This window comes from Camelus ferus, chromosome 12 (assembly GCF_009834535.1).
Source record: "Camelus ferus isolate YT-003-E chromosome 12, BCGSAC_Cfer_1.0, whole genome shotgun sequence".
Lineage (NCBI taxonomy): Eukaryota > Metazoa > Chordata > Mammalia > Artiodactyla > Camelidae > Camelus > Camelus ferus.
In genome coordinates this window covers 26,615,608-26,636,307 of record NC_045707.1, presented here as the reverse complement: position 1 = coordinate 26,636,307, position 20,700 = coordinate 26,615,608, and the positions used below count along the sequence as shown (strand labels likewise).

The following is a 20,700-nucleotide window of genomic DNA, read 5'->3' as shown; positions in this document are numbered from 1 at the left end:
GCATTTTTGTGTAGTACAGATCACTGATGTCAGATTTTTAGATGTTTTAAACTGTAGCTTAAATTTTTCTGTATAAACCACAGTCTTTATTTCTTCAATCATTAAAGTGACATAACTATTTATTCTCTAAAAATACATAGTTTAGTGAAATATGCTAGTTAAAAATAGAGGAACTAACATTTCCCCTCAACACCCATTTTTTAAGAGTTGAAGTATCTGCTTGCTTCTATTAAATGTAGTTGCAGTTACCAAAAGATAAATACAACTTTTTAAAGGTGAATTAATGCTATCGCTGAACGATAGCTACTACTTGCTATACCAAGCATCTCCCAGTTAATTTATTCACAAATATTTACCAGCTGCCCCGGTACTTACAGTGGGCAGGGCACTGAGGGTGCTGTGGTGAGTGAGACAGGGCTGATCTCTGTCCCCATGGAGTTAATTCTAGTTACAGAGATAGAAAATACACTATCAGGTAAAACAATTGTGATAAATGTGAGAAAGTTGAAACGGGACTAACAGAGATGGACTGAATGTAATCCAAAACACATTTTGGATATAAAATGCATAAATCTTCCTGATGGATTATATGTGTAGGGTGAGCAACAGGAAGAAGGCCAGGTCTGGCTGGATCAGCAGGACAGATCATAGTATCACCAACTGAGATGGAAAAGAATAGAGGAAAATTGGGGTTTGGAGGTAACTGGAAGCAGAAGGCTTCAGTCTGACATGTTAAGTTTCAGAAGCTTATTAAATATAGGAGCACAAACATCAAACAGAAAGGGAATAACATATATAACATCTAATACATTTATATGTTATACAAACTATGTTATTGTATGATAGCATGTGCATATATACGTATATATGTATAGAAAGAGAGACTGAGACAGTCAGCATTTAGAGATAGAACAGACGAGGTGGAGCGAGCCAAGAAGAAGAAAGAGTGGACAGCGTTTCCTATTAAAGGGTCAAAGAGTAAACAGTTTAGGCTTTGCAAGCGGTACGTTCTCTGCCACAACTCGTCACCTCCGTGGTCGCAGTACAAAAGCAACCGTAGATAATACAGAAACGAATGCATGTGGCTATGTTCCAATAAAGCTTTATTTATGGACACATTTGAATTTCACAGAACTTTTGCATTTTATGAACTATTATTATCATTTTTACTCTCTTTCAACCGTTTAAAAATGTGAAAACCTTCCTTAGCTCACAAGCAGGACACAAGGAAGCAGTGGGCTAGATTGGGCCCACGGGCTGCGGTCTGCTGACCTCCAAGGGCAACCCCTGTGTGTTAGTTACGTATGACTGTGTAACGAGTTACCCTAAATTTTAGTGGCTTAAGACAAGTGGGTCAGGAATCAGGGCTCAGTCCAAGGTCCCTGCAGTTGAGGGGTTGACTGGGCCTGAGTCACTGCAAAGCTCGACTGGGGAGGGTCTGCTTCCAGGCTCCCCCGCTGGTAACTGGCCAGATTCAGTTCTTTGCTGCCTGTTGTCTAGAGACCCCTTTTTTTTTTGCCATGTGGTCCTTTCCATAGGGAAGTTCGTAACATGGCAGCCAGCTTCTGTCAGAATGAAGAAGTGTGAGCAAGGGAGAGTGGGCAAGATGGAAGCCCCAGACTTTGTAATCTAATCAGGTATCACCCATCACTCTTGCCATATTCTGTTCATTTAGAAGTGAGTTGCTAGGTCCCGCCCACCCTCAAGGTGAGGGAGTTACACAGGGGCGTGACTACCAGGAGGAGCCGTCTTAGATGCTGCCCTCTACTGGGAGAGCGTGGTGTTACACACAGAGGCCGAGAGGAGAGTGGTTCCAGAATCAGGAGTGGTCATCTGTAGTAAATGTTGCTTAAAGGGTTGGAAAGGTAAGAATGGAAAAGTATTTACTAGGTATAAGGGGCTGATGTGAAGAATGAATTGCAGGAGAGTTAAAGACTTTATGAAGTCCACTTTCAAGAATTTTTGCTGTAAAACAGTAGAAATGAAGCAGTTGCTAGAAAGGGATATGAAGTAAGGGGGAGGGGCTAAGGAAAAAAAAAAAGAGAAGTCTGGCAATTCTAGAGCCTGCTTGTATGCTGGTAGGAATAGTCTAGTAGAAGAAGAGAAATTCTTGGTGCAAGGGAGAAGAAAAACTGAAGGACTGTCCTTAACAGAAGTGATGGGATCCAGATGACTCATGGAAGGATGCACCCTCTGTCGTAACTCCACCGAGGAACATGGGAAGAGATATCAATGTGCAAGCAGCTTGTCAACTGGGTAGTGGAAAGATAAAGGAGTTCCTGGGTAGTTTTTAATATACTCAGGAAAGTATGAGATGGATCAAACTGGTATAAGAGATTTGAAGATAGAGGTGTAGAGATGAAAAAGAACACTATTTTTCTGGAAAATAAGGAACTAAACTCACTGGGAACACAATTTGAGAACGCCTGGCATGACTGAGCTTTGCATTCCTGTTTTTAGTATCAGTCCTCAGCCTGATGACTTGAGTTTCTGTAGCACCTCTCAGCTGCTCAAGTTTGTGTGTGGAAAAAATGGATAGCTTGAGGTTTTGCCGACACGTACAGTGAGGAGGAGGAGGAGGAGAGGCACTGGATTGTATTTTAAAAGGAGTAAATGGACCAGAGAATCAGGGTGAGTCCATAGGGAAGTGAAGCCAGTCCAGTAGATGCTTCTTTATAGAAAAATGAGATTCAAATGAGAAGTTGACCATTTAAAAATGCCTCTCAGAGTCTTCTTAATAAGATGGTATTTGACATGTGAAATCCATGTTCAGCTTTGAATTAGTTTGATATGATTTTTTAAATTACTCAGAAAGAAGGGGGCTTTCTCCTTTAAGAAATATGGTACTAAAATGCAGTGTTTCACAGCAAGGGAAGAATCATGAAGTTGAAAAGGAAATTGGTGATCTTTAAAAGGAAAGGGAGGTTTGATGAGAAAGGGTAGGAGAGGGTTGATGCTGAGAACCAACTGGGGCAATCAGCGTTTCTCCTCTAGCTTCCTAAGCCTGTAATTTCAAAGCCTGGATGTGCGGAAGCACCACCTGTGTAGCGCTCGCTAAAAATCAGATGCCAGGCACCACTCAACACTTTCTGAATCAGAGTTGGCATCAGCTGACCTTTAGCAATCACCCCAGGTGTTGCTGATGGACAGTGGGGCTAATTGGCTGGAAACTTCTACTTCCTGCTTCCTGGAAGCAGGTCACTGTAGAAGTGTGTCTGTCCAAAGACCATCATGCCGAGAGAAGCCCAACCACATGAAGAGGCTCCAGAAAACGAGATGTCACTTAGAGAGAGCGGGGCAGACAGAGGGAGGGGTATCAGAGAGAGACAGTCTAAGTGCCTAAGACACATAAAGGCAATAGACGTGTGAATGAGCCAGCCTGGATGTCCAAGGCATATGTCCCTCTCTTTTGGGTCTTCCCTGTCTGCATTTAAACATGCCCCAATTTCTCCCATCTAACAAGGCAAAACATCCTTTAACTCTAGAGATTCTTCACTAGCATTTGTTAGCACTCTTTTTATCTTGAAGTTTACCCTTCCAGAAAGTGTTTTCCACTTCATCAGTAATTATTTTTGCTAAATCCAACAGTCACTGTTGGTCCTTCTTGAAATCTTGATTTCTCTTAAGCTGCTGATGCTGATAACCATTTACTCCTCCTTGAAACAGTTCCTTCTTTGACATTTTAACCTCAGTCTCTTCTAATTTTCCTCCTACTTTTGAACATCTCCTTCTATTTATCAACGTCCCTTCCTCTGCCTGTCTCTTAAATTTCAGTGTTCCTTTGGAACTTCTTTTCTAATGTTTTACACACTCTCATTGATTGCTCTAAATATCCATCTCTGTGGCTTCAACACTACCTCCATGATGAGAATTTTCAAATGTCTGTCTCTCGCCGAGATTTCTGTTTGGACTAGAATTCTTAATCTGGGTGCAGAATTCAAAACAACTTACGTGGGAAAAAAATCATATCTTTCTTTTCATTATTCTTTAACTGAAGTTTAGCGTTTCCTCCAATTACGAATGTAGGTGACGAACCACAGTGGAATTATCAGTACCTGTACCCAATAGAAGTCACAGATATTTTTATATGAAAATGCAGTTGTTGCAGATCTTGAAATGTCATTTACACTTACTACTACCTCAAAATTGTGTTAATTACTAAACCCACCACTGGGTCCTTGTATTTAATAACATGTTATTTCTATAATTCACATATTACTATATCACAAATTAACATTTCTGTATTTGATAACTGCTTTTCAGTATAATTATCTTCCCTTTTTCTACTCTCTATATTTTATGATTTTAAAACATTTTTCTGAGAAAGGGTCTATAGTCTCTTTACCAATGATAAATTGATAAAGAGATCCAGGGTAGCTCACAGCGGAAAAAAAATGTGACAATGAATATACGTATGTTCATGTATAACTGAAAAATTGTGCCCTACACTGGAATTTGACACAACATTGTAAAATGACTGTAACTCAATTAAAAAAAGTTTTAAAAAAATTGAAAAAAAAAAAGATGCTCCTAAGACCTGAAAAAAAAAAAAAAAAAAAAAGAGATCCAGGAGACTGAAACCACATTTAATTCCTGGGATAAGCTCAGCTCTGTTGTATACATGGCTAGATTTAATTTGCAAATGCTTTGTTTAGAATTTCTGCATCTATGCTCATGAGTCAGACTGGCCCATGATTTTGCCTTCCAGTGCTGTCCCTTTTAGAGTCTCTCTTCTTTTTTCTATTTTCTGGAGATTTTATGAAATTGAAATTATGTTTCAGGAAAGTTTGGTGAAGACTTTTCTGTGTAACTTATTAGATCAGGTGTTGGTGTTCTTTGGGGGAGGGAAATTTTAACTACAGATTCAGTTTCTTTAAAGATGAAAGATTACACTGGTTTTGCATATTTTTCTCGAGTCACTTTTGGCAAGTTGTATTTCCTAGAAATGTATTAATTACAAACTTATAGGCAAAAACCGTAATATATTTTTTCTGTTTATGCTCTGCAGAATTTTTAATTATATCGCTTTTTTGTTCATTATATTGTTTATTTGTTCTTTGTTTATTTGTTCTTTTTTCTCTTCATTAGTCTTACTAAAGGTTGGTTAGTGAATTTTACTAATTTTCACAGAATATCAAATTGGCATGTTTGATCCTAGCTTTTTTATGTGTTTTTGATTTTCTTTTTTAAAAAATATAGATACTTTTATTTGCCTATATAATTAACATTTTTCTAGTGGAGGTACTGGGGATTAAATCCAGGACGTCATGTATGCTAAGCACACACTCTACCCCTGAGCCATACCCTGACTCCCTTGATTTTCTGCTAGTTCCATTTTTATAACCACTAGTTATATTTTTATCCTTTCCTAATTTTTATTTTCTTTGGGCTTATTCTTATGTGCTTTTTTTCTAAATCTGAGAGTTAAGTGCTTAGCCAATTAACTTTTTATTCTTTCTAATGTATGTGTTTAAGACTAGACTACAGTCTATACAGGTTATAAATCACATTAATATTGGCAGGCAGTGTTTCACATTTCAGGACGTGACACCGCCATCCACCCCCCGTTCAGGATAAATCTTCGAGTCGTATTTCCCACTCTTTCATACCCATGTCCATTCACTCTCTAAATTTTGTTGATTTTCAACTTTTAACTATTTCCTTGATTTGTTGATTTTATCTTATCACCATCTGACAACATTCTAATCCAAGCCTTGGTTATTTTTGCTGATTCAGCTGAGGTAACCACTATAATTTGTGTTCCACAAGGAAAGACTGTCTCTTGTTCACTGTTATATCCACAGAGACTAGAACAGTGCCTTGTACATAAAGGTACCCAATAACTACTTGTTGAATGAATGAACGAGAACCATTCTAACTACGCTTCTCCTATTTACCTTTGGCCCTTAAAGATGTTTCCTTTTCTTCTTAATAATGAAATACTTTAGGCTTAATGTCAGTGCAGGGAGAGATCGAGATGGCAGAGTTAGGAGAACACTGAGCTCACCTCCCTCCGTGAACACATCAGAAGTACAACTACATGTGGAACAGTTCTTGCTGGAAACAACCTGGAAACTGGCAGAAGGGCTCTTCTACAGCCAAGGCTGTAAAGAAGACCTACATGCAGTCTGGTAGGAAGGGAAGAGAAGCAGTCTGGTTGGGACCTGCTCGCCTGATGGGGGACCCAGGAGAGAAGGGGGAATCTCATGGGCTCAGGGATCTTCCCTGGAGAGTGAGAGGTTGAGGCCGCATATCAGGCACCCCAGCACTGAGGTCCAACACCAGGAAGAGGAGTCCCCTATACCGAGAGTCTGCTCTTGAAGAGCATTCACATACTTGCTTACTCCTGGTTACAGTGCAGAGGCAGCAGCCTGAAAACAGCCCTGGGCTCTAGCTGGTTTGCCAGGACTGTCCCAGCGCGCCCCGCAGCCTGCACCAGGCCCCTGCTGCTGTCCATCTTGCTTCGGTGCTGCTCTCCACTAGGGCAGAGGCTGCCATTGCCCATGACGGTCCACACACACACAGAGAACAGAGCCAGCTTGGACATGAGAGCCTGAGAGAAGGTAGCCATTGCCAGCACACGCATCCCTGCCTGCATTTGGGAGGAATGAAACTAGCCGAGACAGGAATGAAACCATCTCAGTAGCATGGCACCAATCCCTCTGGCCCTCATGCAGCCGCTAACAAAGGCATGCACAACAAGGACAAAGTGAAACCAGCACAGAAGTCGTGCCCCAAGCTCTCAGGCCCCTGCCACTAAGCCAACCAGGGTGGAGGCTGCCGTCGCACACACAAGAGAAACCCAGTTCCCTCAGGAGTTCTGCTCCGGCACTCTGAGCGCTGCCCCCACACCCAATAGGGTGGTGACAGCCATTGATCATAGGATGACTCACAACTGGCTACAGCTCCAGTCCCTCCATCTCTAGCCCTGCCTCCCACCGAGGTAGTAGCTGACAGCTCACCCCAAGGGAAGATGTGACCTGTGCTCACTTCTGACCCAGCTCCCCCAGCAAAGTCCCTGGGCATGTGCAGACTGTGTAGGGGTGGTTCCACACAGGGACACTCCTTCATGACAAGCATAGGTAGTTGTTTCACCCACTTCCGTAGAGACAGGGAAAGTTTAAAAAATGAGAAGACAGAGGAATACATTTCAAACAAAAGAACGTGAGAAAAAAAAAGAACCCCAAAAAACCCCTAATGAAATAGAGATAAATAATTTACCAGATAGAGTTGAAAGCAATAGTAATAAGAAAGCTAACTGAACTTGGGAAAAGAATAGATGATCATAGTGAGAATTTTAACAAAGAATTAGAAAAAAATTTTTTTTAAAGCTGAAGAATATAATAACTGAAATGAGAAATGCACTAGGAGAATTAATATCAGACGAGGTGCTATAGAAGAATGCATAAATGATCTGGAAGATAGAATAATGGAAATCACCCAATCAGAACACCAAAAAGAAAAACAATTTTTTTAATTAAAAAAATTGATTGAAGTGTAGTTGATTTACAATATTAGTTTTCAGTGGACAGCAAAGCAATTCAGTTATAGATATATATACATATATTTTTTCTTTTCAGAAGTGCAGCTGGGTTACATGAATGAACAGCTCCACTTAAGTGCGTGAGGCTGGGTCAGTCAGTTCAGTTCATTCCTAGTGGTTAGTACGTCGCCTATGTTGAAGAATGAAACCAAGTTTACCACTGTGTTTTATGCTTTGAAACAGACATACACGTTTTTATTTAGCATAAACTTGCACAAAAAGCTGTATCAGGAAATCAAACTGCTATTTCAGATACAAGGAATTGCACTGAAGTTTTTCGAGAGTTGGAGACCAAAGAGCTTAATTCCAGGCAGGAAAATAATTTTTATAAAGTAATTTATGTTTCTGAAGTAATCATTAGTAAGTATAATCTATAGACAATTACTGTTGCCCACATTAGCAATTATTATTACTTTTTTTTTTCCATTTATGTTTCTCAAATCTTGGTATCAATTAAAAAACTAAGAAATACAGTTTACAGGGGGAGGGTGTAGCTCAAGTGGTAGAGCACGTGGTTAGCATGCATGAGGTCCTGTGTTCAATCCCCAGTACCTCCTCTAAAAATAAATAAGTCTAATTACTGCTCCCCCCCCCAAAAAAAACACCTAGAAATACAGTTTGCAAAAGACAAGTTCTGTTATAATGATGATAACATCTAATTTGAAAAAGTTCCTTTTTCTTTACATTGAATGGCAGGAAATTCAACAAAGAAGTCACTTACGATAAAGCACAGAGTATTCAAATTTGATCTTAAATGTGATCACTTAGCTAACCTAATTCAGCCTCCTTCATACATAGACATTTTACAAGAATGTATCTGAATAAACAAAGTACTCATTGATTCAAGTAATTCTTTTCATCATCTCCCTTTAATTAAAGCTGATTTGGTTCTTAAAGGGAGACTCAGATTTCTGTTTTCATATTTTTTCCTTCTCAGAGAGGGAACTTAGATTATTTTATCTCCATATGGACCACATTATAGATGGCAATAATGGCAACAAATATATGTTGAATAAAACGGTCAAAAACTTGAATGCCATTTTATCATAATTGATTGGACCTCATTCTATTTGTTGCTCCCAAGAGGGCATCAGAATGACTCGCCTTAGGCTTTTTGGCTGATATCTTTTTTCCTGCTTCCTTCTGAAAACTATTTCCAAGGCATTGATCTAGCACTGATACTCATCCCTGACCTGAATCATTGCAGAAAGCATCCCAGCCACATTCCTCGCTTCTTGTCACTGTTTTCTCCAACCACACCACCATGTCAGTATATCATATACATTGCCAACATGTCTTCATCCAAACGTTAATTAAATGAACATTTACTGAGCATCTTTATCCCTGGTATTGTTCTAGTTACTAAAGATGCAGAAGTGAACAAATAAGTGCTCCCTGTGTCTCATAGAACTTAACTTTCTCCAGGGGAGGCAGACAACAAAGAATAAATAGAAATTGTGTTAGCAGGTAAAAGCAACTGCTAAGAAAATAAAGCAGAGTGAGGGGGTAGAGTGTCAAGTAAAGTTATTTTGGTTGGGATTTTCAAAACGACCTTTCTAAGCAGGTAATAATATTTGGGCCAAACTCTGAATGAAGTAAGAACACATGTCATGAAAATACTGAAGGAAAAGGATGAGCAGCTGAGGAACAGTGAGTACAAAGGCCCAAAGTGAGTGCTCACTTGGTGGTTTTGAAGAACACTAAGGAAACTAGTATGGATGGAACACAGTGAGCTGGGGACGGCCTCCAGGAACCAAATCTTGGGAATATTTGTAGGTTGTGTGTTCACAATGGTTAGGACAATAGTTAAAAAGCATGCAGTGGGGACTCTAGCAATTAGAGGTCAAGAAGTAGAAGAGGATTTAGCAAAAGAGACTGACCAGGAGTTGCAGGTAAGGTAAGAGGGAAACCAGAACCATGTGTCATCCCAGAGGCCAAGTAAAGAAAATGATTCAAGAAGGAGGGAGAATCAGCTAGTCAACTGCTTCAGCAAGACTGAATAAGATGAGGATCAAGAATTGACTTTTAGGGACCTCTCTTACACTGTTGGTGGGAATGTAGTTTGGTGGAGCCGTATGGAAAACAGTAGGGAGATTCCTCAAAAAATGACAATAGACTTACCATATGATCCAGCAATTCCACTCCTGGGCTTATATCTGGAGTGAACTCTAATTTGAAAAGATACGTGCCACCCCAATGTACATAGCAGCTTTATTTACAATAGCAAGGACATGGAAACAACCTAAATGTCCATCAGTAGATGGCTGGATAAAGAAGTTGTGGTATATATACATACATACACACACACACAATGGAATATTACTCAGCCATAAAAAAGAATAAAATAATGCCATTTGCAACAACATAGATGGAACTGGAGATCATCATTCTAAGTGAAGTAAGCCAGAAAAAGAAAGAAAAATACCATATAATATCACTTAAGTGTGAAATCTAAAAAAAAAAAAAAAAAAAGACCCAGATGAACTTATTTACAAAACAGAAACAGATTCACAGACATGAAGAACAAATTTACAGTTACCAGAGGGTAAAGAGCATGGGTAGGGATCAATTGGGAGTTTGGGATTTGCAAATACTAATTACTGTATATAAAGAAAATAAACAAGTTCCTACTGTATAGCACAGGGAACTATATTCAAGATCTTGTAGTAACCTATAGTGAAAAAGAATCTGAAAAGGAATATATATGTATAACTGAAACATTAGTCTATGTACCAGAAATTGACACAACATTGTAAACTGCCTATACTTCAATTAAAAGAAGGAAAGAATTTTTAAAATTAAAAAAGGTAAAAAAAAAAAAAAAATGGAGGTGGGAAGAGCCATTACTTGAGAAAGCTCAGGTGATGCTCTGATTTTGGTTAGGGCAAGTAGGTGGTGGGAGCCTTCAGAGAAAGAATTTGAGGATGGAGGGGGCTTTGCTGATGACAATGGCAAGTTCCAAAGGGCCTAGTGGAACAAGTTGGGAGCCAAGGACGGGTGGAATTTGGGTTAGATTATTGGATGTTCAGTGACAGCAAGGGTCCAGGCAACACAGAAAGACCTTAAGAGCCTAGACTTCTTGTGATGACTTCAAGGGGGAAGTATGGCCTAGGAGCGATTTGGTAGGGAATTTGGCCCCTACCTTTCCAGTGTCTGATCTCAACCATACTTCCCTGAAATCCTGTACCCATTCATCTTAAAATCCTCCACACACAGATATCCTCTTGCTCCAAACTGGTCCTTGTGCATGATACAGCTTTATCACGACTCTCTCCTGCTTGCTCTAGGAAATTCCCCCATGTTCTTACCTAGTCAGGATTCATCTCTTCACATACCTCTGTAACAGTCTACCCTAATCTGCCATTTATAATCCTTTCTCTCACAGTAGATTTGAGCTTCTGAATTGCAAATATGGGATGGTTTATATTCTCCACAGTACCTAGAACTGTTTTCAAAGGTCAGGAGAAATGTAATTAATTGACCTCACCCCTTTATTCACCCTGAGGCCTCCAGACTTCAGCATTATATCCATGATGGTGGAAAATTCCCTAGTGGACGACCCAGGGACAGGTGATCCTGCTCCCTGTGCCTCATTCTCCTCAATCCCAAACAAGCCTGGCCAGCGCCTTTTGAGGATACACAGCATAGGGCTGTGAGTAGTCATTTTTGATTTGTAAACCATGAAAATACTCACACAAGATATGAAAATAAAATACTGCCCAAGTTGGACTGGAAACTGGAAAAAATTAGCATTTACATGGTCTTATTTCAACATAAAAACACAACTATGGAGTATGGAGGCCGAAACTCTAGTATCAGAGTAATGTTTAGGGCCAAGAGTAACTTAATTCACAAAGTTATTTTGTTTACCAATTTTAAATATTCACATGCACACACATGCTTATGAAAATTCATTTTTGTTTGTGTAATTAAAACTACTGCAGGACATTTAAAATCAATTAACTATATCTGCTTTTATTACAATAGGTGATAAATTGGTATAATTGTTCTGTTAGAACGTAATTTAATAGTATTCCTTTTACTTTAAGTGCACTGTGAAGTGAAAATACGATGATTTCACAATTTTAAAACTTTTTTCCTACATATGCGTATTCTACCATTTTAACTTTGCTGAAAAGATTTATTTTAAGAGGTACCCATTTTATTTTTAAATGTGTCCTTGTATTTTGTGTTTCTTTTTCTGCTTAGTGATACTTAATCTTCTTATTATAAACCTTTTATGTGATTTGTATGCGTATTACTGCTTTTCAAAGTTGATGAGCTGTTCTCGCATTCTTTCAAAGACACATAATAGATATATTTTAAAATTCCCAAATGTTATAAATAATTATTTCTAAAAAAATTCTATGTGAAATTAAAACTTTTCTGTGGAAAAACAGATGAATTTTAGCTTATTTAAGCTTTTCAATGATTGTCAATTAATTGCTGTGAATACTGTAAAAGAGTACTACAGAGACTTTGAGGGTGGCAGGGAGGGTCATTGTATCCAGATAACTTTATGGGTTCTGCTTGGAGAATTAAGTTATAATTAAAAAGCATTGCTTTCAAAGTCCAACACTAGGCTGAGAATGGATAGACTTTCAGAATGTGGTCTCTGTGCAGTCAGACTGCCTCGGTTCAAATCCCAGCTCTACCACTTACTAGCAGTGTGACCTTGGGTGAGTTACTTAAGCTGTCTCTGGCAGACATTATTGTTCCTCGCACAAAGGATGTTCTCTACCTATTCTCCTCTGCCTTTTTCCGGTTGACAGAGTCTTCACACCCCTATAGAGGCTAAAAATACCAATGATTCTCCTGGCTTCCCTTGAAGTTAGGTACTGGCCTGTGATCCAATCCTGTCCGGCGGGTTGTAAAGGAAGCCTGCCAGAGATATTCTAGGACAGGTTTCCCTCCCTGTTAACTTGAGAAAAGGAGGCAATTCAGTTCTTCTTTGGCCCGATATTGCTCTGTCTCCCTGATGCCTGAGCTGTGGCAGCCATCTTGTGAGCTAGGAAAGGACCAGCCAAAGAGCCAGCCTTGAGGGCCACAAAGGAGAAGGAGCTTGGGTTCTTGATGACATCACTAAGCCACTGGGCAAATCCAGGAGCTTTTTGCCAGAGTTCCTATTATGTTAGATAAAACCAAAAAATTGCTATTGCTTAATCCACATTTTATAGGGCATTCTGTTACATGTGCATAAAAGTATCTTAATATACTCTCCGGTTCAATGCCAGATGGATAAAATGATAGTGGATACCCTTGTCTTGTTTTATATTTCAAGAGAAAGCTTTCAACATTTCACCATCAATATCATGATTTCTATAGGAGTTTTTAGAAACCCTTTATCAGTAAACTATTCCTAGTTTACTAAAAGTGTTTTTTAGAATTATAAATAGAGGTTGAATATTTCTGCATATACTGAAATGATCATATTTTTTCTCCTTTACTTTGTTAATGTGACAAATTATATTAATTTATTTGCCAATTGGATCTAACCTAGAATTTCTGAAACTCAGCTTGTTTATGATATAATTAATCTATCACCCATTTGGGGTATTATTGTTGGACTTGATTTGCTGTGTTGATCCAAGTTTATAAATAAGATTGACCTTTGATTTTCTTTTTTCATAATGTCCTTGTCATATTTTTGGATTGAAGATATGCTGACTTGTTACAATGAGTTCATAAAAGTCTTTTTTCAAATTTTCTTGAAGAGTTTTTCTAGAGTGGACATACTGATTTTTTAAATACATTTTAGAATTTGATTTGTTAGTTATACTATGTGGGCCTGAGCATTCTTTGTAGTATAAATTTAAATTTCAAATTTCAGATTTTCTATTTCTTTTTGGGTCAGTATTGAACCAAATATGTTTTTTCAGAAAGTATCTGTTTCACCTCATTTATTATTATATTAGCATGAAATTATCTATAGTACCTTCATACTATCTTTTTAATACCAGCATGATTTGCAAAAATGTGCTGTATTTTATTCTAAACATATTATTTTTGTCTTCTATATTTTTCCTTGATCATTCTTTTTGCTTTTAATTCCATTAGTTTCTGATTTTATATTTATTATTCCCTGCTAGTCACTTTCTTTGGGTTTATTTTGCCATTCTTTTTCTGACTTCTTGAGATGGATACTTAGATCATTAATTTCAGACTCCCCCCCCCCATGTTTTCATTTAAGGCTGCATATTTTTGAAGCACTGCTTTTACTGCATTTTACATTTGTATTATTTTTATTTTCAGTTAGTTCAGAATATTTTCTAATTTCCAATGTAATCTCTTCTTTGACCCATGGATATTTACAAGTATATTTTTAATTGTCCAATAGGTTGGGATTTTCAGGTTATCTTTTTATCATGATTTTAGCTTACTTGGATTTTGGTCTGAAGACATTCTTTGAAATTTGTTGAGACTTGCTTTATGGCCCAGTATATGGTCAATCTTTGTAAATATTCTGTACATAATTAAAAATAATGTGCATTCTGCACTTGCTGGGTAGAATGTTTCATCTATTTACATTACGTCTAGATTGTTAATTGTGTCGTTCAATTCTTCTATATCTGTTTTGGTTTATGTTTGGTTTGCTTTTTTTTTATAACACTTACTCATTATAATTGTGGCTTTGTCTCTTTTTTTCTTGGTAGTTTTGTCAATTTTTTTTCTTTGTACATTTTGAGGTCACGTTATTCATTTCATTCATTTTTATAATTGTTTTATCTTTCTGTAAAAATGAGCCTTTTCTATCCTTTTACTTTTTACTTTTCTTATTATATAGCATATGTTTTCTGTATATATAGCATACATGTGTTTCTTATAAAGATATATAGTTATATATTTTAATCCAGCCTGACAGTCTTTGTCTTTATATTGGAATACTTAATCCATTAACATTTAGTGTAAACATTGGTTTACATGAATAAAAATATACCATTTTATTCAGTTTCTCTATTTGTCTCATCTCTTTTATGTTCCCTTTTCTTTCCCTTCTTCCCTTATTTTGGATCAGTTGTGTATTTTTATTTCATGTTTTTCCTCAGCTAGCTTGGAAATTAGTTATACTCTCTTTTATTCTTTAGTGATTATCCAGCAGTTTCAACATGCATACTTAATTTATCAAAGTCTAATCTTGGTTGAAGCTTTTACTCTTTTCTGAGACAATGAAACAATCTTGGAATACTTTAATATCATTAACTCTCCTCCTGACTTACATGCTATCATTGTAATCTATTTCAATTCTACATATATTTTAACTACATAAATCATGATAGCTATTGTTTTATACAGTTAATAGTTACTGATATTGACCCAATTTTTTTTTTTTTTTTACCATTTTTTCTTCTTCTTCTTCCCTTCCTTATTTAGCATCATTTTCCTCCTTCCTGAAGAAAGGCTCAGGTTTCATTTACTATGGATCTGCTGGTAATAAGTTGTCTCCATTTTTGCCTATTTTATCTTTACTTTGAAAGGATATTTTGATTGGGTAAATAATAATTCCAGATTGACATATTAGAAATTTTATACCATTGCCTTCTGGCTTTCGTTGTTTCTAATGAGAAATCATCTCAGGCTATTACTACTTTAAGGGTAATTCCTTTTTCTCTTGGGTGTTTTTTTTTTTTCTTTTTAAGATTTTTTTCCCCAGCTTTACTATGATGTATCCAGATGGGGATATCATTTTATTTATCCTGAATCCTGTTATACAGTTTCTTAAACCTGTGATTTGTTGTCTTTCAGAAATTTTTGGAAGAATTCAGTCATTATCTCTTTAAATGTTGCTTATCTCCATTTTCTTTGTTATCTCTTTCTGCTACTCCGACTAAATGTAGATTAGACCCTTTCCTTATGTTTCTTATCACCTTTTTCCCCCCTTATATTTTGTTTATAAAAATTTGTTTGTGAAAAGTCTTGAGGCCAGGATACAATAGATTTCATTTGCTTTTCCCAGGCACCTAGGGATTTTAGCAATCTAGAATTACCTTTAGTCAATTTCAAGAACTGAGATTTTCTAGGACATACAGATGTGAGCACTGGACTACTTATGGTTCACCTTTATTAGTCAAGTGTAGCCCTTCAGGATCCCTAGCCAGAGAGTTCACCTGAGCTCTCAACCTTAACAGGTCCTTGACTCCAACTTTTGTTGCCCTAGCCCTGCGAACCTGTCACAAGCACTCCTCTCAGCCGTCTTTTTCAAACATTCAAGTTCCAACACAGAAAATGTTCCCCTCTTCCTGTAAACCCTCCCCTCAATACTAAACTCACGTTTTTCTATTTCTGTATTCTTCTGAATTGGGGGCTATAATTATTCACTACCTCAAGGGCAGTCTGGTATGTTTGAGCCAACATTTTTGGTGTTTCCCCCAACTTTTCTAGTTGTCTGTGATAAGTCTAAACTGCCTTATCTTCCATTTTCTAAAGCCACTGATATGTCTTCTGGGCTTTGCTCTCCTTATCTGTAAAATGAGGATAATAATTATATCTCTGTCTTATAGATGGAAGAATTAAAGTTACATAGGTAAAGTGCTTAGCAAAGTGTTTACACCTAATAAGTGCTCAAAAAATGTTGGCAATAATAATAATAAGATAACCATGATATTATCCTGATTAATATATTTACAAAATAAAGCTGTGAGCAGTCCAAAAACAAACTCTTAAGGCAAACAGGATTTTAAAGAAAATTTTTGTACTGACCATGTCAAATCCCCAACATATGTTCTGGCAGCATTCAGTTCAAAGCCTTATGCCAATAATCCCACATAGTTTGCTAATCCATGATTTTTACCATAGGCCATAGGGAGAATTTATCCAAATCATAAATTGACTTACAGGTTCGAACAGATACTTAGCTATCAAAGCACATATGCAAAAGGAGAATTACTGAGTATAAAAATTCCTTCTGAGTTAAGCTGTCTCTTTATTCTTGTGATTTTTTTTTTAATAGTTGAATAAGTTTTTGCTAATCATATCAAAATTTGCATTAAAAAAATTTTCCCATACTGTAGTCAGGTGCATCCATTAGGATTATTTCAGTTGTGTGTAGCAGAGAAACCTAACATTGTCCAGGACTGGAATCATGGCTCCATAAAGTTACCCAAGACTCAGGATCCTTCCTCTTCACTGCTCTGCCACCTATGGGATGTGACTCTGATCCTCAAGGTCCATATGGCTGCTGGAGCTCCAACATCACATGTATAATCCAGGCAGTTGGATTTAGGCGCGAGCCAGGCGATGAGAGGGAGAGAACGCCTTCCTTTTAGGAAGACTTCTTAGAGGACCCACACTGTACATCTGTTTACATTTTATTGGCTGGACCACAGTCACATTCTCACACCTAGCCACAACAAGATGAAATGTGGTCCTTTACCTATGCAGAAGTGTGTTCACTCACTGAAGAGAAAGGAGTCAACATTAAGAGTCAACAGACAGTCTGTGCCTCAAATTTCTATGGAATAAGAAGTAAAGAGAATCGTAGTTAATTTACTGAAAAACTAAATTCAGTTGTTATGAAGAGGTACCATTTTCCAGGTTATTTTATCCCTAATGCATCCAGTAGAAAGGGGGGCTTCCTGAGGAGAGGAATCAAAGCTTGAGAACCTGAACTGGAGAAAAAAAATTATGAAAAAAAAGGACATTAAAATTATAGGCAAAAAGGAATAGGTCAAGAGTGGAACTTCTTGGCACTTTGATACAATTTAGAGAACTTTTAAATTAAATGCTAAGCTTATAGTTTTCAGGCGGAATATTTTTGTACTATACCATCAGGTATGCAGGAATTAAAATCAGAACACCTCCAAAAGCACATCTATCACTTTCATGATTAATACTTTCGGAAAAGGTCCTCAAACCCTTTATTCTACCTCTTAATTAAACATATGGCAATTTGATTTCTCACTCACGAAATAGCCTCTACAGGCCACGTCCAAAACAGCGTTTTGGCTGGCTGGGTTTGTGAGGAGCTATGCGAAAGACGTGCCTCTGCTGAATTCCACGGGACTCCAGAGGATTTTACACAGCGATGTCAAAGGGTGATTCAAGATATTTTGCAAAGTAGGTTAGCATCGACATTTCCAAATAATTACTTGGTTGGGGGACCATCTATTCACTTAAAATGTTTTCTGATAATTTCTCTTGTGGATAAACTCTCCTCCTGAACCTCCCCTTATAATACATGTTTATGCTGTTAATTTTCCAGTGACTGTCCTGAAGTACATCCGTGTTGATCACTGGATGTAAATTCTAAGTGCTGTCTTGTTTTAAAATTCAAATCTACATTGTACAATGCTCTTTGCCTTCTTTTTCCTTCAGAGCATTCTTACCTCTAGCCTGGGCTTTAAAATATTATAGCTTGTAATAATCTGTCTTTGATGCTGGAAACCGAAGTTAAGATTTAACCCATTTAATTCTAAACAACGACAACAAATTCTTGGAGGGAAGTCCGTACTTTTGTCTTAGTTTGTTTGAAAGCAAATGAAAGTTTAGCTTTAAGGAGGGAAGAGAGGTCAAACTGTTTTCTTTTGCCTGCTTGCCACATGATGCTAAGAAGTCATTGTCTTTTCTCATTCAGGCATAACGGCCTGAAAACTCCTTTTTCTTCTGCTCACCCTTGCCTAAACTGGTAATACTCTTCTCAGACAGCAAGATACCTGAATGTCTAAACATTTATCTGTACTAAGAGTACAGGCTCACTCCATGTGAATGTCTGCCAGGCAGGAACTGGGCTGTCAGCTTCATCCCATCAAAAAGACTTTCAGTCCCAGGACTGATGGCAGGTTCCAATTGTTAAGTCATTCTTGCTTGAACTGAATTTTAAAGTCAGGCTCCTACTGTTAAAGAGTGGAGCTCAAAGAGGGTATTTAGCCAGAGATGTTGCAATTCTAAAAATAATACTCTTGGCTATGGGTTTTGTTCTTGTTGTCCCTATTTTTTAAATTTGGGGACTGAGCAAAAACTCCAGGGCAGCAAATAATGTGTAAGGGCAACCAATACTGCATAATAGTTCTTGTTTTGGTACATTTGCTTTGTAGTGATTTATTAAGGGAGGCTGAAAAAGCCTGATTAAAATGCATAAACAGTGCTGAACAGTAAACAACCATGTCTAAGGATGAAAAAATGGGGCCCACATGCTGTGCATGGAAATTGCCCTCAACAACATGGCCTATTGTTGAACAGATAGGAAGCCAAAGGTTGCTTGTAATCAAATTTGAAGTTTCCCATCACTTATAAAAGCAACACTTCCTCGTGCAAACGTTTCAATTTGTTGTAGTTAAAAACTGCTTCCTGACTTAATCCTTATAGAAACCAGGAGTTCTTTTGACTGTCAGGTAGATGGAAAAATTTAGACAGAGAGTCCACTAGACTCAAAAAGGCTAAATGAAACTGAGTTTGTATGTTGAGGGAGAAATAAAACTGAAGAATCAACAGGAGAAAATTAAAGCAGCATAGAGCTGAAGATAGGTTTGTCTTTCTTCCTTTCTTTCTTCCTTTCTTCCTTTCTTCCTTTCTTTCTTCCTTTCTTCCTTTCTTCCTTTCTTCCTTTCCTTCCTTTCCTTCCTTTCCTTCCTTTCTTTCCTTTCTTTCTTTCTTTCTTTCTTTCTTTCTTTCTTTCTTTCTTTCTTTCTTTCTTTCTTTCTTTCTTTCTTTGTATTTCTTTTAAACAGGGGAAAAAAGAGTTTGATGGGTTGGCTAGGTGCTCAAATCTCTTCTCTTCTGTCATTCAAAAATAAAACAAATTTTAACGAAAAAAATTTTTTAAAAACCTGGCTCACTACAGCCTGAATGGAGCCTGTAGGAAAAGACTCAAAGAGAAAAAAATTGTTAGTAATATGACAAGACTTATCTGATGGGCTGAATTACATTAGTACAAACAATATATAATAATCGTTCCTAAAATTTAATGTTTTGAAGAATACGGATTGCTAATTGAAAAGCCAAAAAAATTAACTGCTCAACTTTTAAGCCATATTTATTCTTCCACTGTACAGATATAGTAGAGTGTAAAGTGAAATAAGTTAAGGAAATTTAAATAATTTCTTTCAAATACTATTTGTATTATCATCTGTAGTGTTTTAGTTAACATGGAGAGCATTTTTTAATGTTTTAATACCTTTTCCAAAGAAATTTAAAGAAAGAACAAAAAAGCCATCACCTTCGATGCTCCTAACCAAGTATCCTTGTAGCAACAATTGAAAAAACAATTCACAAATCTCTTATTGTGAAGCAATCCGGTGTTTTTCATTTCCTGGTGCTAACACTGTAATGAACATCCTCACAGCATGATCTTTGTACACATTTCTAATTATGTCTTTGGCACAAATTCCCTCACATATAATTTCTAGATCATGGGGCACAAAAATTTCACTTACTGGAAAACAGCCGTCCAGAAAAGTCTTACCAATTTTCATCCTACCAATGGTACATGCGACTATATCAAAACCAGCATTTGGTGTTATTTCTTCTTAACCTTTACCAAATTAGGTAAGTGAAAATGGCATCTTTTAAAAATAGTTTTCATGTTTTGACACACCTTTTATAATTTTAATAATATTTATAATTCTTTCATTGTTCTTATATGAATTGCCTCTTAATAACATTTTGATCCCTTCATAGGGCTAGTGGGGAAATTAAATTAAGTAATTCATATAAAGCACTTACTACAGTGACTAGAACATTGTAAGTGTTTAATAATTGTTAATGAGTTTTAATTATAATTATAGGTATTGATTTGTTTTATTACAGGTATACATGTGGTCAGTATAGAAACTCAACTCAAATGAAGAGAGCATCACCGTTACTCTGAAGATACATGCTTAATTGTAAAATAAAATTACCCCTTCTATAAAGAACCTGAAATCAGGAACTGATGAAGAGAAGACGTTCTTGGTAAGTAATCCATCCATGCCTCTTCCATTCCCTGTAACCATCTCAAGCACTTCCCTTTACGTAGGAACAGAGTGATGAGTCCCTAGAGGTCCAGGGGTATTTGTTACCCCAGGAACTGGCCTGTGCATCACTTAGATGTGGAGGGGATGTTGCAGCCTGCAGTCCACAGAGATGCCAGCTACAGGGAGAGAAATGCCAGTCGGCCAAGTGGGACCTCACAGGCCAGGCTCAACAACAGAAGGGATATTGAAGGGGCTCTTACCCTGCTTCAA

The 20,700-nt window shown here is 37.3% G+C and overlaps 1 long non-coding RNA gene across 1 annotated transcript in view; it reads left to right on the top strand.

The window, feature by feature from the left end:
- Positions 1-20,700, top strand: part of LOC116667643 — a 104,389-nt gene that overhangs the window by 7,200 nt on the left and 76,489 nt on the right. The window contains exon 3 of the long non-coding RNA XR_004324572.1: positions 20,285-20,428. This is a non-coding gene — a long non-coding RNA (uncharacterized LOC116667643). The remainder of the gene's footprint in view (positions 1-20,284; positions 20,429-20,700) is intronic.